At 40.9% G+C, this 19,025-nt stretch overlaps 1 long non-coding RNA gene across 1 annotated transcript; it reads left to right on the top strand.

Moving 5' to 3' along the window:
* Positions 1-15,209: 15,209 nt before the first annotated feature.
* LOC308074932 lies at positions 15,210-18,775 on the top strand. The gene is made up of 3 exons (XR_013932143.1): positions 15,210-15,320; positions 16,797-16,845; positions 18,561-18,775. It is a non-coding gene; the product is annotated as an uncharacterized lncRNA (long non-coding RNA).
* Positions 18,776-19,025: the final 250 nt, after the last annotated feature.

The following is a 19,025-nucleotide window of genomic DNA, read 5'->3' as shown; positions in this document are numbered from 1 at the left end:
GTCGTGAGCCGCTTATATTTAATGTATATATGGGTGTGAGACAGTGAGAGTGGTATGTGAAGGGAGTGAGAGGGGAGCGGATACGCCTCCCTCCCTTATGTTGATAAAGGGGGCCCTGCGCTGCGCGCTGTGTGGGTGACGAGATATACCTCTGGTCCATAGCGTTAGAAGGAGTTCTCCTTAACGCTATGTTACTTTCGAGCCGTTGCTCGCAAACCCACGGTAGCGGAGCGGCCGCAGCCTCGCGTCTGTAGTAAAAATTAAAAAATGCGCTTTCGCTACTCACCAAAACAAAGATGGTTTTAAGATATTGAAAGCCTACTTTCCTTAGTGGGAACAGTCGGTGCCCCCCACCACACGTCTAAAATACACTTTTTGTCCAGAAAAGAAAATATTTCACTGGATGGAAAAGAATGTTAGTTACACTGCGCCCCCTACAGATCTGGTCAATCGAATTATTCTATTGAAAAGATCAGTAGGGGGCGTAGTGGAGTAACTAAAACATTCAAACGCTATGGATCAGAGCTAGGTGAGATATGGGTGCCTCCTTCCCAAAGTGGGGCTGCAGCCTGCTCTGGGTATGCTCCAACCTTATCATATGACGTACAAGAAAGCAGGCTGTTTGCTTCTACAACAAGCAGCCATTTAACTCAAAGTCAAACAGACCTCAGAACGGTGTGTGTCCTGAATTGGATCCAATAAAATACTCGGACCATTCTTTTAGTCTCACTGTTCCATCTAGTGGCGTAAGGGCTTAATTTCACCTTAATATCGTTATGGACGGCTTCTAAAAATAACCTTATGGTGATGCTGAATACTGAATAGCTTTGTATGCCGAGTACTTGGTTGGATTGGTAACTCATAGATGGGGATAAATAAACCTTAAGTAACTTTCTTTTCATTTTTCAAAACTAATCTACAATATTTAAGTAGCCCAGTTCAAAGGCAACTGTCATCAGAATGAGACCAGAGGAGTGAGACATGATACTCTAGTCTAGCCTGCAGTAGCCTCGATCTCCAGTAATACCCGTCTCAAAGAATCTCAAAGGGTAATAGAGTGGTGCACCTGCTGCTAGTAACCAGCAGGTGGTAAACATGTTCTATTAAAATTGTTCTTCACACTCGTGGCTATTTTAACCATTCAGATAGGTTAAATAATCGAATGTGCTGCAGCTGCAGACTGATCTGATGTTTAAGTTTCATCTTATATTTACTCTAAGAGTAGGCCTATGTCCTATGCCTACTGTTACAAAAAGCACCTGGGCATGCTAACCCTACTCACACCAATATCATTATCAATACCATTCAACACCTTGGTTGATTCTTGGCTGATTGTTTCAAAATTACATATCAGCCATGGCTGATAAGTAACATTGATGTTAGGTTTGAGTTATCACCTTTGGAATGACAGTTTGACATTTGTATTGAAAATGTGTGCAATTTGATGACACAGTGTGGTGTCACTGATGGCAAATTTTTTGATTGATTGAATATTTTATTAGGCAAAAAATGTAAAACAGCACAGTTACATTTAAAATACTTTGTCTAACAGGTCCGTTCATAAAAGTCCTTGCGGACTTGTTTCCAATGAGGGCCTTGGTATTTAATTCATAGGCATATATAGTGGCACCACAGTTCAAATATCATTACAAAATAAACAGCCAAAAAAAAAATATATAACACTATGTACAACAAAAAAAATAAAAAAGAGGGGAAAATATGTACAAGAACAGGGGGGGGGGGTCTGCTGTCTAACGGGAAAATGGTACTACCTCCACCTTTGGCCTCCTGAAAGGTGATTTTTTAAGGCTCTTTTAAATGAGCCCAGCGAACTGCATTTTTTGAGGGATGGAGTTAGACTATTCCAATCCTGGGTGGCAGTGCTGTAGAAGGAGAATTTGCCCATGTTTGATTTATGGGTGGGTGGTACCAAATTGTTGTTAATGCTCCCTCTGGTATTGTGACTGTGGGTGTCGCTAACCTTTTGGAGGTATTTACTCAGATATGTGGGAATAGGGGGCATATCGGGCAAATTTGCATTTACAATTTTGAAGGCCAGTCCCATTTTTAGTTGTTTAACCCTGTCTTCCACCCTGAGCCAGCCTAGGCTGGCAAAATGGGTGGGAGAAAGGTGGGTCATGGGCCCCAATCCGAGGAGTAGCCGAATCAGTTTGTTTTGGGAGATTTGAAGCTTAGTCTTCAGTGACACTGAGGTGTTGGAGTACCAGGAGGTGCAAGCATAGTCAAAAAGTGGTTGAATCAGGGCCCCAGAGAGGGTCCTGAGGGTTGACAAAAGAGGAAACTCTGCCCATAAATTTGGTTCTCTGGTTTACTCTTTTGACCACCTTTGTAGCCATGCTTTCACCTGTCAGGTATTTGTCAAGAACACAACCCAAATAGGTAATCTCTTCTTTGCTAGAGATAATTGTGTCATCGACTTTGACCTTGAAATCATTTACATCCATCTGTCTGAGGGAATGTTTGGTCCAAAAGAGAATGGATTCAGTTTTCCCAAGGTGTAGTGACAGTTTGTTATCGGTAAGCCAAGTACGGATAACAAATGATTACAAATGATTACATCCTTTGATTACATCCTTTGATTTCATTTTCATTCATAGAAACATAATCGTTCTACGCCTATCCATTCCTGATATGACTAATTGTGATATTTTAACCATGCTTGTGACCTTGACCTTTGACCTTTTAAATTAATCTCTACAGGGCTGGCTGCTAATCATTCCCAACGAGTTTCATGAATATCTGCCTATTCTCTCTGGAATGATTTTGTTCACAGAGATACACAGGAAAGGAATATAATACCCTGCCACTCATCATTGCAGGGTAATTATGTTATACTATATGTGTGATGAAGAGTGACTTGGGTGATATTGTAATCTATTGGAGTTTTCACACACACACACACACACACACACACACACACACACACACACACACACACACACACACACACACACACACACACACACACACACACACACACACACACACACACACACACACACACACACACACACACTGTACTGATTCACTCTCACACACTGTACACAAAGTACTGATTCACTCTCATATGCGCAGGCATATAGATATGTTAAACTGCTTTATCAGGAGACTGCAGGATCAAGTTGTGCAAATTCATCTGACATAATGTTATTTCTATACTTACTGTATTCATTCTTCAACTGTGTAATCATATAGATAGATAATGTGCTTGTGCATGCATCTTTCTCTTTATCACTTGACTGTATGCCCAGCATATAGTCTGTTCCCATCTAGCTTAGCTCTATCATCAGTCATGACTCATATCTTCCAGCCACCTCTGCAAAATGTACACATTATTCACTGTAGGGTTCAATTTGCTGGGGTGGTGGGGAATCCACGGCATGCCTCTGCTTTTGATATCAATCACCACCCCACCCATACTCTGAAGATTCTTGCAGGGGCCCTCATTCAAGGTCATTATGATTATGCATGCACTTCATGGTATCACAACACCTCCAAGGCCTTAAAAACAAGGCTCCAAACATCCCAAAACAAACTTGTAAGGCTACTTCTTGGCCTCAATCACAGAACCCATCTAACCCCTGCTCATTTTGCTAGGATTGGATGGCTTAGGGTTGAGGACAGAGTACAGCAACTTGCTATGGGCCTGGTCTTCAAGATACACCACAACATTGGGATCCCCCTGTATTTGTCAAAATACTTCAAAAATGTTAATGAAGTCCATGATCATAACACCAGAGGCAGCTCCACTGATCATGTTCAACCCAGATTTGGCTCAACTAAGGGTATGAACTCGTTCTCATGCTATTCATCAAAAATGTGGAATGCCCTACCAAAAGGAGTAAAGGAGTGTAAAACCCTACTCACTTTCAAAACTGCCCTAAAGATACACCTTCAGGAGGCTGCAATTCGAAAATGGCCCCTGTCTAAGTCTTAACCTACCCCTCCCTACCCCCCCCCCCTCCTTCATTTTCCTCTTTTGTATATATATATATATATATATTTTTTTTCTCTCGTCATACCAGTAACCTGAAAGCTGATTGTATGACATTCTGTATAGTAGTGTGTATATCTGCCTGCCTCTTATATTTCATCATGATTTGTGTGCATGGGGTTCTCATCTTAAACAAGCGTAATGCTTAATGAGGGTTTCCAGTTTAGTAGACCTTGTATTGTGAAATTGTACTTCCATGTACTGTTATGTACTGTCATGTACTATTCTCATGTCTTTCTAAATAAACTACATCAATCAATCAAACCCCCCACTGACTGAATTAAATACATGCAATTCCTTTTGGGAAATGTAGACTGTCTGATATATTTCATATTTATGCTTGATAATAACACAAAAGAGCAGGGGAGGAAATGAAGATTAGACCAGAAGTCTAGATTTCTAGTAAAAAAAAACCCCATCATTACAAGATCTAGGGCTGAACAGAGTAGAGGCAAACGTTTAAGTCCACACCGGGACTGTCAGTGCATGATCATATTACTTTAATTAAAACCACATTAATCCTGATATCCCTATTTTGGTAAATTTACTTTGTTCCCCCCACCAAAATGTCAAATAAAGCAATAATAGCATATCTACAAGCTCTGGTTTGCTTTGTATTACTGTTAGTGTATGTGCTTTGGCTCTCACCAATACCTGTCATGCCCTTGAGCAAGGCATTTATCTCAAAACTGCTGCTCTGGTCAGGGGCCAAAAGAAGATGACTGTGGTTGTATTGTGCCACTTCCTAGATCTGATTGTAGGCTACCTAACAGTGTTATTAGGGGTCTTAATAGACCCCAATATAAAAAAACAAAAATGGCAAATGATTTCCTGTTTGTGAAATGTCAAAGTAAGTCTGCTTCAGACTTGAATGGACTGAAGCAAACGCACGCACGCACGCACGCACGCATGCACGCACGCACGCACGCACGCACGCACGCACACACACAGCCTGCAGAACGGATGATGAATGTAGGTTCTTCTTATCTGCAATGAATCACTCCCAAAGTCACGCACAACCCCTCCAACACGCACACACACACACACGCACATGTAATATACATAGTTACGCAGAAGCACACAGCACCACAATTACACACATGCACATACGCACGCATACACACACATATATATAAATGCACAAACACAACACCACCATCTCCATCTCCCACACATACACATGTAACAGAGTGGTTCACAACCTCAGCCTGATGGTCTGAAAGTCTAATATTTCCCCCAAGCTGTTGGCTTTCCACGCGGGAGACCAGAGTTCAAATCCCAGGCGTTACACATATGCATACATACAAACAACCCCACTGTCTGACACACACACACACACACACACACACACACACACACACAGTGTTCAAATGACTGGAAAAGAGTGAGAGAGTAATTGATGAAATTTCGTCGAATTTTTTAAATGTATTAATGAAATTCTTCATTTTTTATTATAGTTTTTTTATTAATGAAGATTTTTGATTTTTGAAATAATAATATAATATATTTTTGTAGGAAACGGAAAAAAGGGATCTTTCCTCGTGACCCATAAAAATGTGTCCATAACCCAGTGGTTCTCAACCCTTTCAGGCTGCGACCCCCCAAAATAATCATATTTGAACTGGTGACCTCCCACCCTGATAAGCACTTGGAATGTAGGAGTTGATGCACTAGGTTTAGTTTGACTCTATTGTGAAAATAGCAGATCTGCAAGCTTGTAGATCTGCTATTTTCAAAATGTTTGCCTCTTTCTGATATCATTTGACAATTTGGCCAATGTTTGACAATTTTTTATTGTATAGTTTGTTAATTACTTTTGATGCAGTAATGTAATTTTTTTTAGGTATTAAAAAGGTCTTAAAGGTCCTTAAATTGTCACTTCACTGTCATCTGTGGACCATCCCAAATCATGTGGGGATCCCCCTGGGGGTCCCAACCCACATGTTGAGAACCACTGATCTAACCAACTTGACCAGCTTATCAGCTGGTCTTTGCTGGTCTGTCCAGTGTCCAGCCATCTGACCAGCTAAGTCCAGTTGGTAAGCTGGTCTTTGCTGGTCAGTCCAGCCATCTGACCATCTAAGTCCAGCTAGTAAGCTGGTCTTTGCTGGTCAGTCCACCCATTTGACCAGCAAAGACCAGCTTGGCTTTGCTGGTCAGTCCAGCCAGCCAGCTGGCTGACCAGCAAAGACCAGCAGAATCCAGCTTAGTGACCAGCTAACAACTACATTGACAAACCAGCCTGACCAGCTTATCCAGCCTGGTATGCCATCTAAACCAGCCTAAGACCAGCTTAGACCAGCTAATACCAGCTAAAACCAGCAACCATCATAAACTGTTTTTTGCTGTTTTTTCCAGCAGGTAGTGTGTGCATGTTTAAGATAATCTGATAAGAGAATCTTGAAAGATTATCTTGTGATGATACCCGATTTCAAAATCGTTAATATTAAGATTATCTCGTAGTGTAAGGCCATAGGCCAGCTTTAAGACGAAAAGGGGAGAATCTGAACCACTCCGCTCCGATCAAAATGAAGGCTTGATCAGCAGTACATTCTGACTAGTCTGACTGTAATGATCAGAGTGAGCGCAGCCGACACAAGCGTGTGCACGTCACATGCTCGCGATCGTATGTGCACGCGCGCGGGGATGAACTTTTCCTGACCCTGAGATCAAAGTGTGGCACGACAAGCGTGTTGATGCTCCGTGCTCGTATATGCATGCGCGCAAGTATGTGCATGCGCGCGCACGCGCGCAACCTGTTCCACACCACAGGCAGGAGTCAGGACAGATTGTAAACACACGCACGTCACCCCTTTGATCAACTGACTGTGATCGCGCCGACATTATTTGTTGTTTTGTAAATAATAAAGAAAAACTCAGGATCCAGGTTATTGTGACCTGCTCAGATCAAAGGCAACGGTGAAAAAAACAACAGGTGTCCTGAGTGACCCGGAAACCTACAAAACGTGAGATGCGAGGCCCTGTCGGCCTGTGCATTTAAAAAAAAGACACTAAGCTCTGAGTGTGAGTCTGGAGGCTCTGTCTGGGAACCGGAGGGACCTGAGCGTTGCCCGACCGAGTCCTTTTTCCAGTGGTAAGTGTACAGATACATTGTTTTATTGTGTTTTATTTGTGGCTAGTTGATTTAATCGTGTATGTGTTACTAGTTGATTCAATGGAGAAAACGATCTGCTGTGTGTAGTGGCAATCAGCTGTGTGTAGTTGCCAGGTCTGCTTATTATAAGCTTCGCTGGGCTTGTTTTTCTGTAAAGATGCTTGTAAATCATTGTGGTTGTTGTGAGCTTGTAAATCGGCTATTTTCAGATGAAAACTTAAGTGCTCATGTGGCCCCGTTCCACTTCATGCTCATTTAGGTGCTATTGAAGTGCTCATGTTGTGGCCTAATAGTCGGCTAGTCGCTTCTTTTGGGCTCGTTTTCATAGACCTGGTTGCTTATTCCTCTCCCGCAATCTGGCAACACCAAAAAGACTAGCCCAGCTGGCTAATATTAACACCAACAACACGTTCTCCGGCCGACCGTCTTTTCTCCTCATTTCAGCTGTTTAAAACAGGTTTGTAATGTAAAACATCACAGTTATGCACTAGAAATGGTTAGGATATGTTCTAAACTTCATCGATGATATGTCAAATATGTTTTTATTTTTGAGGTTATATTGAGCTGAAAACTTCTGTTCTGTTAGTAAAGTAGCCTACGTCACGCTAGACTAGACACTACACAGGGCGGTTTATGGCTACACATGTTTTTCTATTTAATATTCGACTCATTGACAGCTTATTTTTTAAGATAATGGTTCAAAATGACACATTGTACTGTACCCATGAGGAAAAGAGTGCCAGGCTTATAGTATGCTCCTAGCCAGGGGTGAAAGCGGCTGAGAGTTCTTCGCCGCGCGGCCGAACATTTTTTTGGGGGTCCAAAATGTTTTGGGGGGCCCAAAACTTGTAAAATGCATAGATTTTGCCACAGTTATACCTATAAGTTATAGGTATAACTATAGGCTTTTTCCCTCATTCATGCAGCAGCATCCCTGAAGATCAATTTCTTAATGCCTGGTATGGTGTAGAAATGACAAGCACATGATATCATGCATAGAAAGTAGTTGTGCAAACAATTATTTGAAAACTTTAGTTACTTTGCAGATATACATTATTACATTATAAATCATCATTAATCCCTTTAGCCCTATTTATACCTAGGCTATTTGAAAATAGCCTATCTACAAGCTCCACAAGCTTGTAGATCTGCTATTTTCAAACATTTGAGTAGTTTTACTTTTGGTACTTTAAGTACATTTTGATACCAATGCTTTTGTACTTTCACTCAAGTAAATTTCCAAACTTTTAACAGAGTGCTTTACATACATACATTGCATTATTGATACTTTTACTTAAGTAATTGAGTACTTTTCCCACCACTGTACCTGGGTGTTGTTGTTCTACAAACTTTGTTTTTAACCACATTGTCAGCTTCTTCAACTCTGTCTTCTTTTCTCTTAAACATCTGTTAGTTTTCGTTCCATTGTGCTTAATTTATTTTTTAAATTGCATTCTTCATCAAAACAGTGTATATCTCCCCTCGCGTTTCTTTTCTTTTCTTTTTTTCCAGAAAAAACGTGTTGAACCAATCAGAACTAACTATGCTAGTCTGTCAGCCAACCAGAAACATGTTTTTAACGTTGGTGGGATTTAATTCGTGGTAAAGCCCGCCTTCTTTATCCGGTAATTTGCACACACACATAGGCATGGACAAAGGCCGTTTCCGTATCCGTTTTATACCGGATCTTCAAGCTGCAAAGTGAATTGATACCAGTCCCAGTTTCGTTTCGCTGGAGAATACGAGACGCTTCTCGGCTCAGTAAAATAAATAAACACCGTAAAAATAGCACGGATTAAGCTGACACAAACACACAGTGGAACAATTCAAAAGCACTTTATTAGAAAATTTAACACTTGTGTATGTTAATCTGACGTTAGTAGATTATGTTTTCTTCTTGATGGCCATGGGTCTGTGGCAGGTTATTTAATATGGGATTTTCACAACTACCTTCGACTTTTTCTTAACGGAACGGCGTTCCGGCACCTAATCTTTTACCGGAACGCCGTACCGGACCGTGCCGGCCCACTTTCACCTGACATGTTGGAGATGATTCTTGAACAAATTGAATGATAAATAAATGTTGTTTATTTATTTATTTCTTAGAATGTTTATGTATTTTTATGTGATGTCTATCTGCTCTGTTTTTGTTTGATTGTTTATAGGCATTTTTTTAACACAAGGGCCATACTGTTGTCATGTTTTATATAATTGAAAAATGCAAAAAATAAGGGGAAAAAAAGGAGGAGATTGGTACTGGTACAGAACTAGTATTATCTGTTAAAACTGTTATTGTGTGTCATGCTTGGTGCCTTTAGATTTTTGGCTGATGGCTGCTGGGACTGATTCTGTGACCTATGAACTACGAATGAGACACATGACCAGACAAGACCACGGACATACAGCCAGTGACCGGCGACCACAGGGCACAAGGGATCCAGGCTGAGAAAGCATGCTGTGCATATGGTACGTTCAAAGTGACTCTGTATCTCTTGTACATTCTTGTGTCTTTTCATTATAGGCTAGTGGTGAAATTGATATATAAAGTTATACACCCCAAACTAAAAATAAAGCCTTGCCGTCTGGGGGTTGAGGCATATAAACTCATGTAGATTCACAATGGAAGCACTGATAGGTTTAAAACTTGGCATACTTGAAGCCAGGACTTCCTTCTACATTCTAGAAAAGACCAAATGTCAATATCTGAATGTAAATAGGAGATAGTCATTTGGTTACAGTAAAGTTATACTACAGTATTGGGCTCCACCTGCTCTATCTGATTGCCTACATGGGCTTCTTCATAAACTGACAGGTAAATCATTGCAAATATTTTGGAATGTGAAAAGATGAGAAGGACCTTGCCAAATCAAGTAGTTAATCAGCTAGCTGAAGAGTGACCTAGCTTAAAGTTTAATTTAGTGTTACAGAGCATGCCATTGACACATGAACATTGACAATAGCAGCACCCTGACTCTGTTTCACAAGAATGGAATAGAGCCTTAATTAGTATCACTGGCAACAATATGGTTAGTGCACATAGAGCCTAACAGACAGTAGTGTACGTACACCATAGATACTGTGCAAATTCTGAAGTGTATCTTTTTTAATTTTACCGGAATGGAGTGTGGTGTACAAACATTGGATCCAAATCTTTGTATCATCTGTGGTACAGTAAACATTTAGAAAAAGGAAAGAAACAAGATCCATATGTCAAAAAGCCCACAGCAGAAAGCCTTCAATAATGTTGCTCAACAGAGAGATGATGATGTTCATACAACCCTGTCTCCAAATACAGATGATAAACTTTCCTTCAAAATAAAGGTTGTATATCTTATCATGATAGAGCAAACTACTCCAGTAAGAACAACAATAATGAGCAGTTGCAAATGTTGATAGTGAGAGCATGCCTGCACCAGTCTCATCAAGAAGACTGAGAAGGGTTGATACAACAAGATACAAAAAGATTGTTTCATTTATTTGTGGAAAGGCCAGTACAAGACCAGAACACCTGACAACCATTAGGAGTGGTACAGGTAAGACTACCAGAGACAAGGTCCATGGTGTAGCATCAGAATGATTGATGAAGTTGTACATCATCGGGTGCTCTCGTATGCAGATCTCTTTGAGTATGATGCCAAATATCATAAAACCTGCCTTAAACACTACATCTCTAAATGAAATATAGCAGCTTCCAGATGATAAAAGAAAAAGAACAGCAGACCTTTATCTATAACAAAGCCTTTATTAAGCTCACTGAAGTCATAGACAAAAATGTTTTCTCTAAAGAAGTTAAAGTGATGACACTAAACTAAGAGTTATGATGACATACTGAAGACACTGAGGTCTGAGGAAGAAGATGAGATGCCAACACACTAAATGAAGATCCTGGCAAAGCTCATACAGCATTACAATTTGTAGAATGAGCTGGAAAGTCTTATGTGGTATGCTCTGAGGGTTTGCCCATGGTACAGTATGCAATGAGAGAAGCTGCACCGCTCCAAGAAAAAAACAATAGACAGCAGACTGTGAAACACAACAGCCAAGTAAAGATCTCTTTGAGAGGCAAATACTACAAGAGCTGCAGATACAGTATATTGAGAAAAACCTCAGTGAGCTTAATAAAAACGTTGTCAAAGATACTGGTCTGGTGTTCTGATATTTTATTTTATTTTCGTCTGGCAGCTGCTATATTTCGTTTAAAGATGTAGTGTTTTAAGGCAGCTTTATGATAGGCATCATACACAAAGGGATCCGGGTATGAGAGCAACCGATGATATACAACTTAATCAACCTTTCTAATGCTGGTGCTGCATGACGGACCTTGTCTCTGGTACTCTTACCTGTACCAGTCATAATGGCTGTCAGATGTTCTGGTCTTGTTCTGGCCTTCCCACACATGAAACAATCTTTCCATATGTTAAACAATGTTGTAAGAACCCTACTGTCTTCTTGATGAGGTGGTGCAGGTATTGTTTGATCTACATCAGGGGTTTTCAACTGATTTTGACCTAGGGACCACCATCCTGACTAAGAGCAACCTGGGGACCACCACTATTGTGCGTGGTGGGTCCATCATAGACCCACCCCACACAATAGTGGTGGGGGGTTCATGCACCACAGGGAGCTGGAGAAAATAGCTATAATATCAATATAATATCTAATAAAATACAGTGATTTTGTTTGAATATGATTAAGGATTACTGTAATTATGGTAAGCTCACGTTTCATATCACACACACACACACCATACAGTAAAACTCCTGTAAGTTATTAAAAGTAAAAAAAAAAATTAAACTTTTTTTTTTTTAATGCATGGCCAGGGACTACCTGCAATACCTCCGCGGACCACCGGAAAACCCCTGATCTACATAATACATGATAAGATATACTACCTTTTTATTTTTGAAGGAAAGTATGTAATCTGTATATAAAGACAGGGTTTTATGAACATCCTCGTCTGTCTGTTGAGCAACATTTAGTATGAATTGAAGGTCTTCTGCTATGGGCTTTTTGACATTATGGATCTTGCTTCTTTAATTTGTCTAAATGTTTACCACAGATGATACAACAATTTGGATCCAATGTTTGTTCATCACAAAAAAAGTTAGAAAAAAGTTACTGTTAGGCTCTACAGTAACCATATTGTTGCCAGTGATACTAATTAAGGCTCTGTTCCATTCTGGTGAAACAGAGTCAGGGTGCTGCTATTGCCGATGTAGGCCACTGGACAGACTCTGTTACACTAAATGGAACTTTAAAGAAATAGTTCACCCACAAAATGACTTCTATCAATTACACACCCCATGAAGCCTAGAATTCATGGAGATTTCTTTTTTGTCAATTTGATGATCGGGTGTATTTCCGGATACATTAGCATCTTACTGCCGGGAATTATTGTCTCAGGAATGCGTCAAAAACAAAAATCTCCTTGAATTCAATGCTTCATGGGGTGTGTAATTGCTAGTCATTTTTTGGGTGAACTACTCCTTTAAGCTAGGTCACTCTCCAGCTAGCTAACTAGCTACTTGATTTGGCAAGGTCCTTCTCATCTTTTCACATTTCAAAATATTTGCAATGATACCTGTCAGTTTATGAAGAAACCCATAGGCAATAAGATACAGATAGAGCAGTAGTACAGTAGCATAACTTGACTGTAACCCAAAAATATGTTAAATGATATAAACTCTACAGAATTGAATTACTTGCTGTTATGAGGATAACTTTGAGCATCAAATGGTTGGAGCTTGGCTTCCCTCAGCCAGGTTTTCTAAATAATTGTTAGTAGTTCAACTGTTATATTTTATAAATATTTTAACAATTTAAAATGTTCTCAAGTTTGGGACATTTCATGCATTTTAGGGACTTCTTCACTAAGTGAACGTGTTAATATTTTTCCACCCTTGATAAATTAATTGAAAATAAAATTAATCGGTGTGATACTGTAGATTTCATTAGGTCTGTTTCATGTTCTCCCCGTTTGGGACACCATATACGTTTAGTGGCATAACTACATGAGTATTAAAGCTACTTTTACACAATTGGTATTGCTGGATTCAGTAGAACCACACCTTTCCAACGAGACATGACAATGAGCTATGACAATCCATGTCAGAGTCACTACCAAATAAAGAAAACATTTCTTTAGATTTACATTTCCGCCTATTGTAAGTATGTGATCAAATGACAGTATCTCCTAGTTACATTCAGATATTGACATTTGGTCTTTTCTAGAATGTAGAAGGAAGTCCTGGCTTCAAGTATGCCAAGTTTTAAACCTATCAGAGCTTCCATTGTGAATCCAAATTATTTTATATGCCTCAACCCCCAGACGGCCAGGCTTTATTTTTAGTTTGGGGTGTATAACTTTATATATCAATTTCACCACTTTTGCAGTAAAATATTTTTATACAACAATCCATTTCATGTATGGGAGACCTTAGAGACGAGGAAAAACTATGTTGTGTTTGGTCCTACCTCCGGGAGGGGTATCTCGAAAACTAAAGCCCTTTTTGGCTGTTTGGCACAGGCCTATTACACCAGACTTCACCAGCGACTATATAGACGCCTTAACAGACTACGTCACACTAATAAGAACCAGTATGCGCACGCAGGCCGGCACCAACTGAACCCCACCACTCATAAGATGCGATGTAAAAGTGGTCACAGCCTCACGTGTAAAAATACATCCCATCAAACTTTCAGATGCTGTTTTTCTCCCAGTATGGAGGAAGAATGCTTAGGATTTTTACTGTGATCTCTCGCTCTTGAAATATATAATCCTTGGTTTCTGTTGTGTGTAACCAATAATAGCAATTCAAAACAGTTGTCCCCCAAACCCTACCTCCAGTGGCTGTCATAAGAATGGAGGGAGCGCTCTATGATCATGGCACCAGAACCTGCTTTTGCTCGCGCAGCTGCAGCCCGTCCGTCCCGCGAAGGTGTCGTGCGCAGAGAACGTCTGAGAACAGCAGACCTCCAAGCTCACAACAGTCTCATCCGCGACGTGGTTGTGAGCTTGTATGTCAGCTGTTCTCGGCACGCAATACCGTTGCGGGGTGAAGTACATATGTCTCACTAGGACGCACCTCACTAGCCAACACACAAGAGGGGGTTGAATGAACTAAAACCAGCGCACCCCAAAACAGCAGGTTTGGGGTTTGGAAATCTGTTGGGAATTGATTACATGAAGCAGTCACCTGTGCGTCCGGTAAAGATGCGCGGATCGCGGTTTTAGCCGCGGTTGCCGCAGTTAACTGCGGTTTGGGTGGATTCGGGTCAATCAAATATCATTATTAATTAATATCGGATAAACCGCGGGTGAAATATTGCGTTAAATAAATTAATGACATCTAATATATCTATCCATAAAATAGCTAAATCTCTGCGTGCTTGTGTGAGTGTGTAGAGCAGCCTTCTGTGCGATGCGATCACAAAATGCATTGATTTAGCCTATGGAATGTCGGTGCGTCTTTTTTCTTTTTTTTAAACCGGTGCTGCGCTGAACATACAGAGTCTGTATGTTCAGCGCAGCAGAGCAGTGCGCTCTGTATGTTGGATGCCTGTATGTTGGATGCCGCACAGAGTCTGTATGTTCAGCGCAGCACCGGTTTAAAAAAAAGACGCACCGACATTCCATAGGCTAAATCAATGCATTTTGTGATCGCATCGCACAACTAATAGGCTACTAAAACTAACGGGGAATACCAGAAAATAAGAATATTTTGACATACGGGAAAAACGGTTGGTGCGGATATTTAAATTGGATAATATAATTATTGCGGTTGGATAACGGGCGGATAATTAATTTGTACATGCGGATTCGGGTGACGTGAGAGGCCATCCACGCATCTCTAGCGTCCAGTGTCAATGTTTGTTAACAAATAATTGGTCTATACTACACTGACTACTTATATTGACACATCAAAATGTAAACTTTGTTCAATTGTAAACTTTTGTTGTATTGCCAAGTGTTCCATTTCTCTTTTCCCATCTCTTTTAAAAGATTTTTTTTGGGTCTTTTCTGACTTTATTTATAGGTATAGTGGAGAAGGACAGGAAAAAATATGTGAGAGATGGGGAGAGACGTGCAGTAAAGATCGTCGTGAACGGGACTCGAGGCCTCCCATCTTCTTTTTAAGCAGCTCAGCCAACACCAGACATTTCTGAGACTTGTATCCCAACAACCTGAATGTGAGTTTTTAAAGATGGAGTGCCATGATATTTTTCAACCCTAAAACCTGATCATAAGGTATTATTATTATGTAAGGATTTTTTTTCAACAAAAAAAAAGTGTACAGTAAGTGTTAAAATGTTGTTTTTATGTAGACACACCCACCAGTGCATTAAGTATACCTGGTTCTCACCTTAGCACCTCCTCCACCACCTTAGCACCACCCACCTGTCCTAGTCCCTCCTCCTCCTCATGCCCACACCTGTTGTGTTATGATAATGAGGGGGAGGGTGTGGGCTTTGTGATGTCACTAAAGCGCTGTTTCTCTATTGGCACATTTGACCCTCAAGGTTTCAGCCTCCAGGAAAAAACTCCAAATAGTCAGAGAAGACATAAAACACCATAAAAACACCACCGGGGGGCTTAATGAAGTTCTATCAACCTCATAGACACATGAAAAACAGAAAAAGTGCAAAAACATGGCACCACCTCTTTAATGCCTTTTTATTCAATGGTGTCCTCTTTGTAGCTGAAGACTGAAGACTATCTATTCCACTGTACATTTGTAATAATTATCCTCTCTAGGTAACATGCTGGCAGGCCAGCATGTTATCTAGAGAGGATATGTTGTGCTGTTGACAGCCCCTCTCCACACCAGGTATACTTAAAGAAAGGCTATCTTGATTGACTTATGATCCCTACCACCTAAGCCGTTTTTAATAAGCTACTGTGTGTGTGTGTGTGTGTGTGTGTGTGTGTGTGTGTGTGTGTGTGTGTGTGTGTGTGTGTGTGTGTTTCTTGACAAAAAAGAACTAATTGAATGATAAACAAATGTTTATTTCTTAAAAATAGACTGATAAAGGTACAGAGAAACACAGCAACCAGTACCATATGTTCATTTCATCTGTTAATACTGACATTTATCTGTTATTGTGTGTCATGCTTGGTGCCTTGAGATTTTTGTCTGATGGCTGTTGGTACTGATTCTGTGATCTATAAACAAGACATATTACCAGAGAAGACCAAGGATATGCAGCTAGCGGCAGGCGACCACGGCATGAGGGGACGCTCAGCTAACACCAGACACTTCTGAGACTTATCAGTGATCACCCAACACCTAAATGTAAGTTTTCAATTTGTATCTTTTTTTATTCAACGTGTCCTCATTGTAGCTAATTGTAGCTCCACTGAACTCGTTCAACCCAGATTCGGCACAAACATGGGGTTAAATTTGTTCTGTTATGCCACCAAAGTGTGGAATGCCCTACCAACACCCATCAAAAAGTGAGACTCTGTACCCTCCTTCAAAAACGCCATAAAGAGTACCTGTCTGCAATTTGCAACTGGTCCTAGACAAGTCTTCTAAGCTTGACACCAGAAATGTATTCAATCAATCAAAATAGCTTGATACGGTAATGTCAATCTTTACAGCAGCTATAAGTATAAATGTCAAACCACATAACATTGAATTTATTTCATTGTGTTTTCAGCTGTAGATCTTGAAAGTACTCTCTACTGCACATCAAGAGCCAGAACAAGCACAAGGTATCTATATGTATAGATTCAAATATTGTTTATGTTTTGTTCATTCGTTTTCTCACATGCATTATCAGGCCAAAAACTAAATATGCTCTAGGCCCTCTTGAAGAAAACTGCACAGGGCTAACAATCTGTAGAGCTGGAAAGTGTTAAACTGTATTTTGTATTCAACATTGGGGCCATATTCCTTTACAGCAAAGAGTGAAGACTGCACAAGGTACATTTTAGCCACATTAACCCTATAGTCCCTATTCTGGACACGTCATAATAGACAAACCATCTGTGAAAGTTGCCGATCTATAGCTCACAACATGTCGCGTTGCAACGCGTTGTGAGCTTGTAGATCAGCTATTTTCGGCACAATGGATTTGGTGTTTCAGTGATAGCATCGAAGAGATGCAAGGCTTTAACTAACACCATATTGGTGTATATCAGTGGTTCTCAACCTGTGGGTCGGGATCCCCAGGGGGGTCCCCACATGATTTTTGGGGGGACCATTACTACATCAAACTATACCATAAACGGGTAAAACATTGGCCAAATTGTGAAATAGCCTAATATAACAAAATTGTGAAAATAGCCGATCTACAAGCTCACAACTCCTCGCAACGCGAGGCATTGTGAGCTTGTAGATCTGCTATTTTCACAATATTTATCTGTGGAACCGAGTCAAACTAAATTGAATGCCTCAACTCCTTACATTCCAAGTGCTTATCAGGGTGAGGGGGTCCCCAGTTCAAATATGATCATTTTGGGGGTCACGGCCTGAAAAGGTTGAGAACCACTGGTGTATATGTCACAGGACGATTGAATAACCAGGACGATTGAAGACAGAGCGCTCGTTTTTAGGCACGGGGCTTCGGGGCGGGGCTTTGATGCGACGCGGACCTGTCTGTTGTTGTTCCCCCCCACGTAGCAACCAGGAAGCTACGCTAGGGGAACGCTGAACACGCGAGTGCCCGCGCTGACCGGCCGATGCTCTGATAGTCGACACAGCGCCGTCCGAGTTGTAAACCGATAGGGACAGAATAGTTCTTTTCATGGATCACTGTGTGTGTGTGTGTGTGTGTGTGTGTGTGTGTGTGTGTGTGTGTGTGTGTGTGTGTGTGTGTGTGTGTGTGTGTGTGTGTGTGTGTGTGTGTGTCAGGGAGAAACTAAAACAATGCGTGGGCGCGTGCATGTGTGTGCATGCGCGTGCGCACAAACGCGCACACACACACACATCCACGACGAGGTGGTCATATTAATGCTCTTCTCCTTAAACGGGAGAATGGCGAAAGCCTGAAACGTCACAGCAGCACTCGGGTGCAATGAAGCACTTTGCAACAGGAGCCCACAGTGTGCAAGCCTTTTTTGTTTTGCAACATGGGAAGAGCGCCTTAAGGAAGACAGCCACTGGGGAGCCCGCTGGCCTAGTGGTCCTTTGCTGTGTGTCACCCCCCATCTCTCTCCCCGTTGCTGTGTGTCACCCCCCATCTCTCTCCCCGTTTCCTGTCAGTCTACTTTCATATTAATAAAGGCAGAAAAAGCCCCCAAAAATATCTTAAAAAGAAAGACAGCCATCCATTCTGTCAGTGGAAGAGTTATCTGTTGATTGCTTCTTCACGTTGTACCCATGTGATTGATAAGATGTATAGTCATGAAGGATTTTTTTTTCTTGTCTGTACTACGCAACATCTATATTTGCTGTTGATGTTTTTTTGTTAGTTTTTTCATTGCAGAAGCCATTGGGACTACATGCTACTAAGCAGCAAGTCAACAGCGCCATGACTGATCACTTCAAACAGGCTTCAGGTCGAAAGTGGTGGTGGGGGCTAAAGAAACGGACTGCAATCAACAACAGAATGAAGTGGTCTTCTTGTCTTTGTGGGCTCCTCAGCTTTATCAAGCCGTGAAACAAAAACCTTGCATGTCTAAAACTGTTTCGTTTTCAGGAAATGGGGAAAAAGAACCTGTGTTCCAATATAGTATTTAGTCACAAGCTCTTTCCATTGGTTAAATATTTTTTAAACCCACAGACACACTTGACCACTTTCGCTTTAAATTTTTTTTTTTAATGGCAGATCTATAAGCTCACATTCTGTCGTTATGCGTTCGAGCTTGTGGATTCACTGTTTTTGCTACTTAAACTCATGGTTCAAGGTTGTTTTATATTGTTACATCTTGTGCACAGGTAAATGGACTAC

Source organism: Gymnoscopelus braueri (assembly GCF_963280865.1).
Source record: "Gymnoscopelus braueri genome assembly, chromosome: 19".
Classification (NCBI taxonomy): Eukaryota; Metazoa; Chordata; class Actinopteri; order Myctophiformes; family Myctophidae; genus Gymnoscopelus; species Gymnoscopelus braueri.
Note: the sequence above shows the minus strand (reverse complement) of the source record. Positions and strands in the feature narration are given on the sequence as shown.